At 43.2% G+C, this 16,522-nt stretch overlaps 1 long non-coding RNA gene across 2 annotated transcripts in view; it reads left to right on the plus strand.

Moving 5' to 3' along the window:
* LOC103481689 (uncharacterized) overlaps positions 1-16,522 on the plus strand; it is a 55,410-nt gene that overhangs the window by 35,902 nt on the left and 2,986 nt on the right. The window lies entirely within an intron of this gene.

Genomic DNA, 16,522 nt, shown 5'->3' on the forward strand with positions numbered 1-16,522 from the left:
GATGGCACCTCTGGGCTCCTTTAAAGAACATGCGAACCCTTCTACTCTGTTCTCGTGATGCTTTGAAGAATTTACTATTTATTTTTGCTTTTGCTAAATTGCTGAAAGCAGATGTGCGTAATAATAATTTCAGTCATTTTGTCGTGTTTATACTATTAAATAAAAACGTATCATCGTTCTGGGCTTTGAGCTTTAAATATGTTCCGTAGAGCTTTAAATGAAAACCTTTCGGTGTCTGGGGTTGGGCGTTTATCATTTATCGTGATACATTGCTTATCGTGATAAGATTTTGATTTATGGTCGGCACGATAAACGTTGTTTATGTATTGGCGGGTATTTTTACTATTTTTCTCCAATGTTTGTTCAATTCCAGCATCAGTAAATATCAATACACTTGAAAGTGTGATTAAACGCAGCTACTGTGTGCAACTCGGTGATACAAATGGCACTGCTTCATGTGACTGGTGTCGTAAAGAATTATTATTACAAATGGGAAGTGTGTGTGGGGCTGTAAACGCTGCATCATCCAGTCACAGTTACCCAAAAAAGAAGAAATGGTTTTTTTATGGTCGCTTTCATCATAATCACAATAGTTTCACAAATTATTGTGACAAAACGTGAAGTACATATTGCAAAGGCCTAACAGTTTTATATGAATATTAGTCAAAAATCTGCTCATTTATTGTAGCTTCACTGTACCTCAGAAAAGAAATAAAAATTTGAAGACCCAGTAAAACCTCATCACTGTCAACCATTATTATCCTAAACTGGTATTAATAATGTTACAAATATTCAGTAATCCGCATACACCCTTTTGCATGTTTTATGTATTCGTTTGTGAGAAATAGCAACTTTTAAAGCAAGAAGTTTCTATTTTCAGGTTTGAATCAAGTTAGATCCCCAACTCTTGATAGAGGGAAATATTATGATCTTTTATGTGACCAGCAAAGCACAGAAACGGGAAATAACGAAGGATGAAATAATTCAAGTCATTTCAGTTTGTCTCCATGGCGCCAATTCACAACAAATGTCGTTTTGAGGCGTTTTCCAGAACCATCATTTCAGTTCAGTCCTGCACATATTCCAGCTGATCCCAGTTTTCAAACAGCGCATGAAGCTCAATTCATTAAAGTAGTTTGAAGAGTTTCTGTCTAAGGAAACCCAGCAGTTTGCATTGATCATTGACTCCAAATAGAGAAACTGCTCAGTTGTGACTAAAGTGAAAAAAAACCCTTTATGAATGACTAAGATGTAGATTTTTAAAAAAATATATACTTTATATACTTTAAGTGAAACTTAAAAACAAAATTCAATTATCCTGATCAGAAAAATGTCAATAATTTAAAAATGTCAATAATTAAAAGTTGCATTAGAGTCCTGTTAACGGTTAAAAACAAAACAGTGGTCATTGATTTTCACGTAAAGAAACAAATAAATTTCTTAACTATATTCACATCCTGAATTCCTGAAGTGAAATGTCCACATTTCACTTTAGTTAAGGAAAAGGACGAACATTCCTCCTTGACTGACGGTAAAAGGGATAATAATAATAATAATAATAATAATAATAATAATAATAATAATAATAATGTTACGACAATCTGCACCAAAAAAGGTCAAACGTGACGTCACTTTGAGGTCTTTGCAATTACTCGACATCATTTATTGTTGAAATAAGCCGTAACCCTAAACCAAAAAAAAAAAAATATCCCTTAATGCTTCCACCGTCACTATTAGTGCTCTTGCTTAATATAGCTTAACCCCATAACTAACCCTTGCGTCACAATAGAAGCATTTGTGTGTGACTTAATCAGACATGTTGCATAAGTAATGGAAAATTCAGGCATCGCCGATACGCCTCGCTGCTTTTTAATGCTGCGTGTGTTTCTCCTGAGCCGACTCGTGTGACAGCGGCGCTGCTGGTATCCCTGGGCGTCATAAAAATYGCTGGTTTTCTCGCAGCGCACACACACACACACGCTCACACACGTCACCGCGGGGCGGCGGCGAGCCGCAGAAGAACAAGCAGAGTGCTTCAAGATAAGACGTAGAGTCATGCCTCTGCAGCGTGACCGTGACATCACGCCTCCCCATGCTGCACAGACACACTCGCCTAATATAGTCAGTACAGAACACACACACACACACACGCACACACACATACACACACACACACACACACAGATCTGAAGTTATTGTCTAGCTGCCAAAGTTCTATCCGCCGTCCTTGGTTGGCTGCAAGCATGTGTTTCCTCAAAGGAGTGTGTGTGTGCGCGTGTGTGTGTGTGTGTGTGTGTGTGTGTGTGTGTGCGCGCGTGTGTGTGTGTAACTTCAGTGAATGAAATGACGTCACTGTTACGTCTGTTCTTGCCCATCATGGGTTGAGAGTTTCAATTTGGCCCGGACAGGTGCTCACATGCCAAAGCCTCCTGTTTGTGTCTCTGTGTTGTCATGCGATTATAATCTTTTCACTCTAACCTTTTTGACTTGGCAGAGAAAGCAACCAAGTCATACGTGTAACCGGAGCCTAAAAGGGCCACGCTTATCTTTTCTAACACACGGCCTACTTAAAGCATCGTGTTTTAACTGAACCGGATTGTTGGTTGTCGATAGACATGAAAGGTTTCTAAATCGTCCGATGGATAGACACACAAACGCGGAGAACATGTTCTAGATTTTTTCACTGGCATTTTAAAGTGGCAGTGTTGCAAGTAAAGCTTCACATCATGTTATGATGCTTTTCACTCATCAGAAACATGCGTGGAGTTTTGCTTTGATTCTTTCATGCACATTTGAGAAATCATTTTAATCTCCCATGGCAACCAATTAGTTGTGCAGAACGCCCGGTTGGACCTAGCTCCGCCTCCAAGGACAAAGCTCCGCCTAGAAGCTGCAATGTTCCCTCCCGGCCCTGCCACTCCACAACTCAGCTCCTTCAGACTAACCAGCAGCAATTAGCAAACACCTGGTGGAACATTAGCTGAGCTCATTATAGGAGCTACTTCTCAGAGCAACTCTGTGAAAATATTGTTGAAGGTTAAAGGATGCGATGACTTCTTGAAGGCAGAGTTTAAGAAAGAGCAGGAACTTCTTAAAGAGACAGAGGCCCAATTTCAAAATCTATGAAGTCATATTTGATATTTGCAGCATTTTACATAATTGGTTGAAATAAATAAAATGATTCTATGTGGCTACCCCTTGAAAAAATCTGAATGGAATCTTCTCTGAAATTTTACATCTAACATCACGTCTGTGGAAATATGAAGCAATGTTTTGTTTTTTTAAGCCAATCAGTCTCACTCATGAGAGAAATCCATTATGCCTTCATATGACTTATTTCCTGACGCTTCACTGCGTTACCTAACAATAGCGTGGAAACTTACTGCGGAATGTCAGTGCTTGTGTTTCTGTATCCCCCTCACAGCGACTCCCACAATCTCTCCAACAATGTTTACTTGGATAGATCTAATGAAACCACTGCAGCTAAGACAATAGGTGGTTGAGAAAGGTTGAAAACACACACACACGCGCACCCACACACACACACACCAGAGGACACTTGCTGTCTTCAAATCTTCTCAGTTTCACACCCAGCCTCACGATTGATTGGCAGATGGTAATTCTTGCATTTTAAGGAATCTCTGCTCTCTGTCTTCTGTGCTTTCCTGCCTTTTTAATTCCTTGACATTATCTCTTTCTTCTGTGTGTGTGTGTGTGTCACCGGTGACTGTATGGTCAGCTAATAAACTAGCCCCTCAAGCCGACCTGGTGGGATTCCCAGCCGGCCCGGCTGCCTGAGTTCACACCTTTTTGTTCACAGGAATCTCAGGAATCCCCAGCTTCCTTTCCACCGCAGTCTCCATTGTGTGTATGTGTGTGTGTGTGTGTGTGTGCGTGTGTGTGTGTGTGTGTGTGTGTGCGTGCGCGCACGTGGGTGTGACAACATGAAGGAAAGGCCCCCGCCTGTGTTGTGCGTGTGTGTTGAAACACATCTCCGCCCTGGTATCCACCCAGAAAATGCGAGCACGCAGTGTTCGAGCCTTGTGCCCACAATAGACTGAGTCACAGACTAAAACTGGTCCACTCCTTAGTTTCTGAGCAAATTCACTTTTTAGGGACCAACGTAGTGATGCTCACCGGTTCGTATCAAAGCGAGGTCGATGGGTCATACGAGCATTGTGCTCCAGATTTTTGAAGATGCCACATGCGAAGGAAATGCAAAGTTGTATTTTCTTCAAACTACTGTATGGTGTAAATGCTGAAGAATCTGAGAAATTAGGATAATTTAAGTTACATGTGGGTGCTGTGGTGGCACAGGGGCAAAGTACGACCCACGTATGGAGGCCTTGGTCCTTATGGGTGTGGTCGCAGGTTCGATTCCCAGCCTGACGACATTTGCTGCATGCCTTCCCCCTCTCTCCTGTCGAAATACTTTCAAATAAAGGCCACTAGAGCCAACAAAACTTTTTTTAAGTTAGATGTTGACCTCTGGTCATATGTACGATTATTTTAACATTACAGGTTAAAATGAATGACTAACTTTAAAAAAACGTTTTTAGTAGTGACATCATAGAAATTGAGTGACATTTCCTATGATGTCAGTCGTCGTCTCCAACCTCTGAAGGTTATGTAAACAAATAATCCAAATTAACATTTACAAAATTATTACTTCGTACTAAACATGTAGTTTGGTGTTATACTATGTTGATTTTGTAAAATTTGTAATTGTGTAATTGCTTATTTCTGCATAAATACCATTAGCTGAAAATTACTAAGTTGAATTTGTCTATATTTTATCACTAATGTCAACAATATTGATTTAATATCACATCATTAAATCAATAGCGTTCACTTAAAGTTGGAAGTTCTTCAAATCTATCCAGTTACATTAATCATCACGTTGTTGACATGATTTTTTTTTAAGTGGATAATTGTCACTTTTCTGAATGTGTGACAGCGCAAAACTATCACCCTGTCCACATTTGTAGATATTTGTAATTAAATACTGAAGACAAATAGTTACAAATAATTAAAAAACAACCAGTGACTAAAAAGGTATGATTGTAGGATACACTTCTGTACTGGCTTTTGTACGTCTGACCCTGGAGGAATGCCTCACCAGTCAGGAATCTCACCGCACGTCGCTGCTGCATAGTCATACTTCACTTTAACAAGAAACATTGTGGCGTTTCAATATCCCAGGATCTCGTTACACCCTTATTAAATACCTAAAACTGCAGTTGAATAGACATAAAAAGGGCATAAATGCAATTAAACTTTACGGCTTCTTTGAGGGCTAATGGCCTCCGCGTATGCGGCGCCCGTTCAGCCTCTGTGCCGCGCGCCGCCCTGTCGTCTAAATGTTTCTCACTCAAATGACCACCGAGTTGTGATGCGCTCAGCTCACGGCGTTCCAAACGCTCTCAGCTGCTGCAGTTTTCTCTCCCTCCAGTTGTTGCTGCGCCTGTAGCATTAAAGGGATGAACGAAGCGCTAATCGTGAATGGCTAAGCTAACTGCTCTCTTAAGCTAGCCCAAGAATTTTTCCCGAGAACAGGCAATGCTTGTCTTAAACATTTCTTAACGATCGCATCAAAACATGGCGGCGATGTAATGCAACGTTCAGAGGTTTTCAACTCCTATTTGTAGCTTTTTAAATAGTTTTCATGCTAGCTGTTAAAAGCTTACCAGTGTAGAAAGCGTCGTAGTTAGAAAGGAAAGGCTGATCCAGTCCCTGCAGAAATATAACCCGATTGTTTCGGTTCAGAGGAATTCAGTACAAGAAATCTTAAATTCATGTCGCAGATTAACCGCCGCAACAAGTTTTAAAAGGGTCTGTAGTTATCTTAAGACTTTTTATTTTTTTAGAAATGTGACTGAAGCTCAACCAGTTTCTGCCAGCCGAGTTATAATTTCAGCGCCAAAGTGTTGCTGTCCGTCAGCATGTCTGGAGTCACTTAGGCTCTGATTCATCAAGAATGCTTAGTGCTTGACTTTATAACCATTCATTTTCTGTGAATCACTCAGACCAGCTCACTCTCTCTCCAGACAGAACGAATCCACATCCATCTGTCGATACGTGTGACGGCGAACGCCGCCGAGGACCACAGTCTACGGTCATTACAGTGTTGAAAAGTTCAAATTGGGTTTTAGCGTTATCATGGTCTGGATACATCAGGGGGAAAAAACCAATGCGGACAAAGAATTTCCAGACTACACATCTTTTTTTCCAAAATCTTACAGATAAATGTCGGACTTCGTGAAACATGAACTCCTTGATTTATTCTTAGATGAGGTTTCTGCTCTTTGATAAACTTTTAATCTGACTCGTTAATCGTTTTGGGTTTGGAGTCGCTGACTGAAAAATGAGAAAAGGGAATCGCTCGTCTCTTAAGTCAGGATGTTCAACTGGACCTGCTAAGATGTGAAAAAGGTCTGCCAGGTGTCGACACTCTGTGCTTTTAATATCTGTAAGGAAAATTAAGATATCAGAGCTTACAAACTGCATTTCATGTAGAACAATCCCACCCATATTTGACTTAATTAATTAAGATTAATTACATTTCCTCTTTCTTATGTCAAAATCAACGTTTGATCAATGGTTTGGCAAATACACAGATAAAAAACTCAGTTAAATAATTTGTACTCAAGTGTTCAGAATGTTAAACTTTAGGTATTTCTAAAGTTTGTAATTGAATTTGTTTTATGAGCTACACTTATTTTATCATCGTCATTGATGTAAAAAAAAACAACAAACCACTGTAGTTAAGATCAGCTTAGAGGTCATAATAGTAGATAAATGTCGTCTACATAGAGTTTCATCACAATCTTTTTTTTTTTGTACACTGAATAATACAATTGTGAACTTCTCAGTTTGGCTTGTTACCTCATTCTGGGTTAATAAGATCACTGTGAGCGGTGGAAATGTTTCCTAACATCCCCCCCGGGGGCATTTATCCCCATTTAGCTCCTCAGATGAGACCTAATGGTCTATCGTGATTGAAGACTTAAGAAAGCATTTGGTGTTAGGTCGCATTATTTTTAGAGAACCTTTGACCCTAATGATTGCCCTCAGGAGTGACAATGCAGAATAGCAACATGTGTATATAGGTCAAATATTGCTCAATTCCACTTGCTACATGACTCACAGAAGCTATTTAAATAGATCCGAACGGAGCCTGACAAAGGCCGGAATCTCTCTCCACTGAAACGCTGGTGTGTAACTTTGTGTTTGCCCACCACAATGTGTGTAATGGGAGCGTAACAGGGGCGCAGCGTGTCCTTTGGTGAGTCACATGGCCTCTTGTGAGTAACAAATCAGTTATGCGATTCCTTAAGTTCAAGCCTGCTATTGAACGCTGCTGCCCTGCCCTAGTTTTGCGTCCCGCGCCAGCAGGGAGGAGGGTGTAAAACGGCGGGGCAGGGTGGGACCGCCACCCGCGGGTGTGGCTGGCGAACATGGCGTGGGGGAATAGAATTAGGGCGAAAAGGCAGGATGTAGGTAAGAACCTGGATTGCGGTCGTGGGCGAACTGAGGACCGGGAGGGGTAAGTTAAGGTCGCCGCAAAGAGTCAAGAGGAACCGCTTGAATTCTTAGGTACTTTCTTTGAAAAACCTGTGGTTTTAATGAGGTTTCTCACTTGCTTATGAGGCTGTCCATTCTTGGCAACCTGAGTACTTTCTCTTTGTGGTCTATGTAATCGACGAAGGAACCCAGACGTGATGCACATAAGAGCGTTTGTTTATGTTGGTGAGTCTGGAAGTCATATAGACCCTTCTGCCTCCTTCTTCTAAAGATTGGTCAACTCCTTGTAAAGATGCCCCAGACTTCTAGCAGGGGGAGTTTCCTTTTTTTTTTTTTTAAGACACAAGGCATGCACACCCATGCACATTTACTCCACCTCCCTCTCCCCCCTCCTCCTTCCTCTTACTGTCGTTTTTTCTGAATGGTCCTGTCCTCTTCCTAACCTCAACGGAGTGCTCTGTAAGGAGAGACTGCCCTCCGCGTTAGGCTCAGCCCTCCTCCCCCCCAACAGTGCAGCTATAAGAGAGAGTGCTGTCGGACTTGTGTGTGTGAGAGCTGGACGGTGTCAGTCAGTCAGGCAGTACTTTTCATTTGGTTGCAGGGGTGGGAGGGTTTATGGGAGGGAGGGTGAGAGGAAGAGAAAGGGAGAGCACTGTGAAACATGTGATAGTGCAACTCTGGCCGGGGCTTGTAGGGAGTTTAACGGCTGTGGTGTCTCCAGAGCTCTGGGAAAGCACCTTTAGCCCAGAGGGAGCCTCGCAAGCTGTGAGAAAAAGTGTGTGCGCAAGACAGAGAGAGAGAGAGAGAGGGAGGGAGATAGAAAGTGAGAGCCGGTTATGCAGCGCACTGCCGCTGTCACTTTAAGCCTGTTACTGATTACACTCAGAAGAATGCAAGCGGGAGGAGGAAATGACAGGAAAAGAAGAATGTGGATGAAATCTTTTAGGGAGTTACGAGTGAAGTTTCGTGCAACTTGCCGTCACAGTTACAGACAGTGACGTGGGTGAGACGTTGTTACCCAATAGTGGGTCTCTCTCTCTCTCGCTCGCTCTCTGTGTGTGCTGGAGGGAGGCAGAGTTAAAGACGCAAGGATCCCTTCAGGAAGAGCGAAGAACACCCAGACACCCCGAGATTGGAGGGAGGATGAGGAGCTGGGGGGAACTTGAGGGGGGTTCCCTCATTCCAAAGTCAGCACCAGGAGGAAACTCCCACCCAGACGGTAAGTGAAAAAAGGAGAGAAAAAAAAAGCAAAAGACTTCCAGAAAAAAAAAGAGTTGCTGCTGCTGCTGATGGGTATCATATGTTGGATGTTAAGGTTTGAGAAACGGTTCCCAGACCCTTCATAGGCTGAGAGAAAGAACAGGAGGCTGTGGCGGACAGTGTTGGGTGAAGTAGAGGAAATGCCTGAATGAGCTTTTGAATTGTGTGTGACCAGTTTTCGTTTTTTTAAAACGCCTGGGTGTGTGAGATCAGTTCCAGCTTGGTCCTGAAGTCCAAACCGGTCATTTGGGCCACGTTGCGATCGCATTAGGGAAGCGTGAATCATAGCTACACGGTTCATTCTTCTGCCTCTTCCTCGGAGCCCGAAGGAAGCAGCGTTTGGTATGCAGTAGTCTCATTTATCAGTGCCTGATGCTAAGTGATTAGCTGTTAATAAGTTATTTTCTTCATGCTGAGGCTCTACTTCCTCTGACTGCCTTTCGGTTCTTCCCCACCCCCCTTTTCCTTTGACACAGATAGCACTGTCCAGTCCGTCTGCTCAGCAGCAGCAGACAGCATGAATGAACTGAGCATGCAGGTGGGTGGGGATACTGTGTCACACAGTGTGGACGCTGCTGTTTAACTTCTTTATGAATGGACACTGCGGGCGGCTGATGTGATTGGTTGAGCCTGGCGTTACAACCGGTGAGCCAGGATTCAGTGTTTAGACGAGTCTCCACCATCTCTCTGACTCTAAAAAACCCCTCTGTCTTTGGGTAGTAGTGTGGGAATGTCTTTAAGGAGTTGTGTGAATCAGAGCCAGTGGTTCCGAATGACATGTTTTCCTGAGATGGGCTGAGTCACAAGTCGAGCAGTGGTTCTTGTGTGTTGGTCTCTCATGCGTCTTCCCAGCTGTTGTCCTTCAGATTATCTCCCACTCTTTCTGACTAAGACTTTTGATGTCAAAACTTGATGTATCGGTGTGTGTTTTTTCATGTGTGTGTGTGTGTGCGTGTCTGTGGTCATAAATCAACCAGGCCCTCCAAAGCCACGTGAGCCGCTGCCAGCAGCCCAGCCTATGGCCACACAGGCATGCATACCCTGCGCCTTTTTCATTGCAGTTCAATGTGACAGCCACTCCTCGTGCGTCGACAAGACATGTCCACAGTCTCGTTTTGCCCCTAATCCCCCAGGGTCACCGTGGGGGTCAGTCCTCCAGAACACACAACTCTGTAGTTTATTGTTCCGAGAGGTGCGGTAGAGGGAAAGAGGCGGAGAAAGAGTGTGGGGAGTGGTGATAAGGAATTGTCACCTCAGAGTGCAAGGATCTACGAGAGCTTATCTGGGAAAGGTTCCGGTGCGATTGTCATTGGGGGCAGATTGGCGGTGAGATGCATCACAGGTATCTTGATGGAGGAGATTACATTCCTCTGAAGATTAGCCTGGAATCTGCCCCTTTGTCTTGTCAAACTGCCTACACAGTGAACCCTGACCTGGTTTTCTTGGCAGGAAGTAATTTAGGTAAACTTTGCTTCTGTTACACACCAGGTAAAGTTGCTCTGCATTCTGAAACAATGCATAGGTGTTTCTGTGAGAATTGTTCATTGTTCTTATTTGAAAATGTGCAGGCAACAATTTAAAAGTTGGACATCTACTGTACATGGTGTCTGACATGGTTGACCTGACATGAAGTCATTACTGTATATGGGAGCAGATGGATGTGTGTCTTTTGTCTTCTTCAGCAGGTTCCATGTCATAGTTATCACCTGGAGTTACCCATGACAGTAATATTTATTTTCCCAACAACTGAAGACACAGAGAGATACTGCCATGATCCATCATAAAGCAAAATAGACCTTCTAAAGTAAATAAGGCTTTTGTGACAATCAAGTTTAGAAAATAAAATTAGCAAAACAATGAATATTGCTATTCTGTACTGACTTTGTAGCCAGTTTTTGCTCAGACTGTCAATTGTGAACAAAGCTAGCTCCAGCTAGCTATTCAGAAGGTGACCTTCTGAGTTAAAGACCTTTTTGACAACAAAATTTAAGAAACAAAATTTGTACCAAATAAGCAAAATGATAAATGATAAATGGACTGACTTTTTAACCCGTTTTGTGCTCAGACTTTCGCTAAACGAATGAAGCTAATCTTAGCTAGCCATAGCTTGCTACTCAGAAGGTGGCCTTTTAAAGGTAATAAGACTGCTTTGACAATCAAACTTAGGAAACAAAATTTATTCTAAATAAGCAAAACTATAAACATTGCCACTCTGCATTGACTTTATAACCAGTTCTTGGCTCAGACTGTCGATAGTTGAACAAAGCTAGCCCTTGGTAGCTACTCCGAAGCTGAAGGGTTGATGCAATCTTATGTGAACTAAAGTCAGTAATACCATCTGTAACAGCATTACCATGCAAGTAAGTTCTTAGTTCATCTTGTGAAAGGGCTTCAGTGGACTTTAATCACGTTCTTGCATAGTTCAAAATGGCGTTCTGTGAAGAATGATGAGACTCCCCCGAACACATGGCATCATTATATTATCGCTGAGTATTGTAATAATTAGGCAACCCACATTTTTCTCATTACTTTCACATCCTGGTGACTAAAATCAGTCAAAACGGATTGGGAAAGGCCATCCAAGTGGTCAAGCATTCTGTTAGCATGCAGACCAGCCATGCATAGCAGCTTTTGTGATTGCAGTATGGGCCACTTCTTATATGAGGTCTGTTAATGCTAGTTTTATGCCACTCTATTTAAGACAAGACAAGAGCAACAACCAGCATTTGGATAAAAGCAATAACCCTGCAGTGTTTTTTAATTTGCCATTACAGATTGGAAATTATTTTACATAATCTGCTAGCATGTTTAAATTACCTATGAGCATCCAGCAGATCATCATAGGAAGGTAACCTTGAGTAAAAAAATAACAGTTTTCAAGGTGTTACGCACAAAAATTAAAACAAAAAGGAATATGACACCTGAATACATCATAATATTAATAATATGATCTTATTCACTGCCATACACTGCAAAACCAAAAGGACATGTTGCTAAAGCTAAGTCTGTTCATTTTAGGTGGTTATTGCATCATTATACCTTTTTTGCATTCTTAACTTGAAGTGGCATCAGTAGGACAGGGTTGTGTAGTTTATTGGTGCTAAACAGACATGCTGCTCAGAGCTTGCCAATTGTAGTTTTAAAACTACAGCTTTTATTTTGTAAGAATGATGGATAGTAGTGTCTTAATTTCTGCTCCAGGAGTCAGTGTCCGCACGATCGGAAAGTTCCCCAAACCGATGAATTTGTCTCTTGTAAATGGCAGATTTCTGACACAACCTTCTTTCAGCAACAGGTGGGGGAAGGTTTCTGCTGCATTACTCTGTGTTTCAAAAAGCAAAAGTATGATGGAAAATGCTTGCCATCTTTGAGATGGGTTTGTTCAAGTAGCCGTGTTTATGTATGCAGACACTGCAACGCTAAAGTCAAAAGCAGAAGCTTTAGCTGCTACCCAAATATATAAAGGTTATTCTAGGCCTGGCACCAACATGTAGAGCTAAAACCAGATTAATGCCAAACAGTGTGAGGGGTTTAAGTTTAACTGATGAGTAGGGAATACAGTAAGACGATGCTGTAAGACCATAGTTGGTTAGTCTAACTATAGCCATCTACTTGCCTCTGAAATAGATAAGCGGTGTGCTGGTTGACCTGTTCAGAAAAAATTAACGTGTTCTGGATGTGAACCTAAACCTGACTCACCTGAATAAAGTGATTAGGTAGTGGAAAACAAATAAAACACCAGCAATTAGCCTTGGTTTTTAGCAGGCGGCAATAAAAATCAGGTTGGACTGAAAGGAAGGATCATAAGGTTTATCACGGGAAGTTAATTATTGTCAAAAATATATATATTAAAATGTATCAGCTGTAGATTAGAGGATTTTACTTTGTCTTGATATATGTAGTGATACTGGTTTCATGGACAGTGTTTGCTCTGACAAACCAAAGTTGAGCAGTTGTACCTCTGTGATCTTGGGTTGGGGTACTTTTTTACTTTTAGGAAAGTAATATTACGTTTTCTGAGGTGCAGAAAAGTGCTGTGGGTGAAAAGGAGCAGACATTGAGTGTTCGTGGTCAGACTGGCAGAATAGGGCTTTGCTTCAGGGCTTCCCGTCATGACCGGCTGTCTTACTCCAGAGCGGAGGGTGGCAGACGCACATGTTTCCTGAAGGTGGGAAAGGCTGAGGGAAGTTAGACCGCAAGTCACCCCTATCCAGCCTAAACCTCCGGCTGCTGTCTATGGCATTGAGACATAGTTCCTCCAATGCTGGTGGAGTTATGTAACAAAAACTAGGTTAAGAAGTCTTCACTATGACTTGACTCATTCCCTCTTTCCCCACTTTCCTTTTCACATGACTCTCTTTGTTTATATAGCAACAAGTCTGTCATTCTCCGCTAGACCGTAGAGTTAAGGCTTGGTGGCATGACTTTCACGTCACAGGACTGAATGCTGAACGTGCACAACAGGAGGAGCTGGCTCCAGCCTCGGTATGCATGTGTCTTCTCTGTACTTTCTGTGAATGGGCTTTTTCCTGTGTGCGCACGGGTGTGTGTGTGTTCTCTAGAACAGTCGTTCCAACGGTGTTCAAACCACACACACCTGGCCTTCTTCCTCCTTTGCTCATATATGGGCAGAGCTTCCCCTACCTGGGCCCCACACTGAATTCCAATAAGTGGCAGCCTTTTTTCTTTGTGTGTGTGTGTGTGTGTGTGTGTGTGTGTGTGTGTGTGTGTGTGTGTGTATAAACCGACACAAATGCGTGGAGTTGTGTGTGTGTGTGTGTGTGTGTGTGCGTGCGTGCGTGTGTGTGTGTGTGTGAGAGGAAAAGGTAGTGGAGACGGATGCACGTCATGGAAAACCAGGATCAATGGGCAAGGCCTGCAGAGCTGCGTTTTTAAGGTGTTCCTTTTGTTTTCCAAAGGTAATCAGTTCACACAATGACTCAGCTTGGCTGATTATTCAAAGTGGCCGGTGTAGGAAGACGTCAGAAAGGAATTGGGACTATTGCACAAGATCAGTCTGATGCTGAAGCAGATTAGCAGGTTCATTCAATCAAGTGTCAAACTCTTGGGAAGTTACCTAAGAAACTCTCCCTGCTGCCATTTGTCCCGTTTCTTAACTGTTGGCGTTAAGATTTGAGACATTAGCGGTCAGGTTGTTGCTCTCCCAGCCAGAGCTCACATTATAAAACTCTAGACTCCACATTGCTGCTTGTTGGGACTAATGAAGCAGATTTATAGCCACGTGTGCCAGGGTGCAGTCCTAGTTCTCTGTAAACCCTGTGACCCAGCAAAGGCAAAGTGCCTCTTTTCCCCCAACGTTGGACAAAAGGACACTTTTCATCTTTCTATCCCCTCTCAAACTGACACCCCTCCGTCCTCTTGCTGCACCTCTTTTCATTCCTCAGCACTTCTGCCAGGCCCTCGTAAAGCAGCTCGAGGAGGGAGTTCGCTTTCCTCGCTCCTTTCGCCAGCTCTTTCCCATCAGTCCAGCCTCCTGGAAGAGCCCGCAGACATCGCTCTCCTCCTCTGGAGCTGGAGCTCTCTCTGGAGAAGGCCTTTCGCTCGCTACGCTTTAACCCTGAAGTCAGTTCGATAATTGTGTGAAACCCATCAAGCAGCAACCCAGGGGAGCCGTTTAAGAGCGCCTGACATGTAAAGCCTGATGGGGAGATAAGGGACTTCCCACCGGTCTTTCTGGCGGAGACGGATCAGCATTGATAAAAAGCTGTTGGTTTTCTCTCTCCGTTTGGGCTGAGAGTTTTTACTCACAATCACAGTCAACTGAGACTCTCAGTCTGGGGTCTGCTGAGGTCTGTGCACCCGATTGATTGATTGATTACTGCTTTATTGGAAGGAAGCACCCAGGGCTCACTGCATCTTATCACCTAGAAGAAGCATCTCTGTCAAAGAAAACCCCAAAACATTTTGATCTAGGACAATTTTGATTATTCACTTTAATACCAGTTCTTCTTCAAAAAGTGGACACTCTGGTGTTAAAGTTGTCTTTTTGTTTTTTTTAAGAAAATTACAAGAAGACACTAACCGCTGCCGCTGAAAGTAACAAAGTTGTCTTTCAGTAAGTACAGAAAGGGAAGAGGAAGAACTCCAATCATCCTCCAGGCCTATTTTTGGATCCTCTTTCTTTATTCACACACGTGCTGCGGCAGTGTAGGTTTTTGATAGATAATGAGCGCCGAGCTGCAGCCGAAGGAAACCTTAAAGATGGAGCGAGGAGCAGGCTGAGCGCGCTCAGGACGTGGAGTGACGGGGAATGCATCCACACCCAGCTCACACATCCTACACACACACACTCACACACTTGAGCAACAAACAGCACATGTACACAAACGGTTTGCAGCAGAAGTGCAACTTACAGTGCACATACACACACAGACACATACTTTTAAGAATGGTCACCTCGCTCCCCCCCCCAGCTCCCTGCCCCCCCACCCCACCACTGACATTCATGCTAAAGCATGGCAATGATTCAGTTCCTCTTTGCCCTCTCCTTGAAAGTTTGTGTGGTGTGTATGTGCTGCATGTGTGCACACAGTTGTCACTTTGTGAATGTGTTGCTGGTGTGTGTGTGTGAATGTGGATGTGGTCAGGCCCAGTCATCTTCGAGGCAACTAAGAGGAAACCCACATCAACTGCCATGTAACCACACTCTAGGAATAGCAGTGCCCAGCTCAAGTAGGAATGGAATGACACGCCTGGCCTCGCCCCTCCTCACCCACGCTAGCAGCCCCCACAACCCCCACCACTCTTCCCACCCACACACCCTTCCTCAACCGGTGCAACTTTTTTTTTTTCTTAAGTTCGAGCTGCTTGACTGTTGCTGGTATCCTGAGGGGGTGGGGGGTTGGGGCGTGGGACGCTGGGGGTTGCAGGCACGCGTTTCCCTTTGCGGTGTCGATGACCAGCGTGGTCGTGTTGCAACGCTGCGCCCTGCGGCCCGGATTCTCGTCTGATTGGTCTTTGGTTGCTGCAGTTGGAAACTCTGGTCACTTTGTGCTTCCAGTTTTCCTGTTATGTCTCCAGCTCAAGCTTTGTCCTACAAACAAAATGCTTTAGTAGAGGGTAAAAAAATAATCTGATTGGTGAACACTAGAGACAGAACTTAGGATTTTAAAATGATACAAGACGATGAGGCAATATTTTTGCAATATTTTTGAGGAAAGTAAAAATAAAAGGGCACAAATTTCAAACCTTTGAAGGAATCTTGTGACCGTCCTCATCTCAGTCACACCCGTCCTTCTATTGCTGGTTTCATGCATGGCTAACAGCAGCGGCTTTATAGCAGGAGCTTTAGCAGCTAACAGCTAAGACGAACTGCTTTCATTTCAAAATGCTTACAAAGTATTTGGGTGAAGTCTATTTCTTTTTTAATAAGTACCAGACGTGCTTCCTGAAGCTGGATTTAAAAGCGGTGAATCCCTTTCAATCGGATTCACAAAACTACGCATTTCCTTCAAAGCGTTGTCAGAGAAGTTGATGCCGGTGGGCAGGCCGGACTTCCTGTAGTGGTTCTGAAAACGCTCCTGTTGTACAGCAGTCTGATGAAGAAGACGCTGCTGACGGTTTTCTGTAATTTTTTTTAGTTTTATGAAGAATCTTCTTCATTGCGTTAGTATCAGTCTTGTCAATAAGTGTGATAAAAACATTTCATCAGTCAAGTACAGCAGGCTTAACCCAGGAGCTACTTCCGTTTTGGCTTCAAAATAAGAGTCTCAAACAT

The sequence above is a fragment of the Poecilia reticulata genome, linkage group LG2 (assembly GCF_000633615.1).
Source record: "Poecilia reticulata strain Guanapo linkage group LG2, Guppy_female_1.0+MT, whole genome shotgun sequence".
NCBI lineage: Eukaryota > Metazoa > Chordata > Actinopteri > Cyprinodontiformes > Poeciliidae > Poecilia > Poecilia reticulata.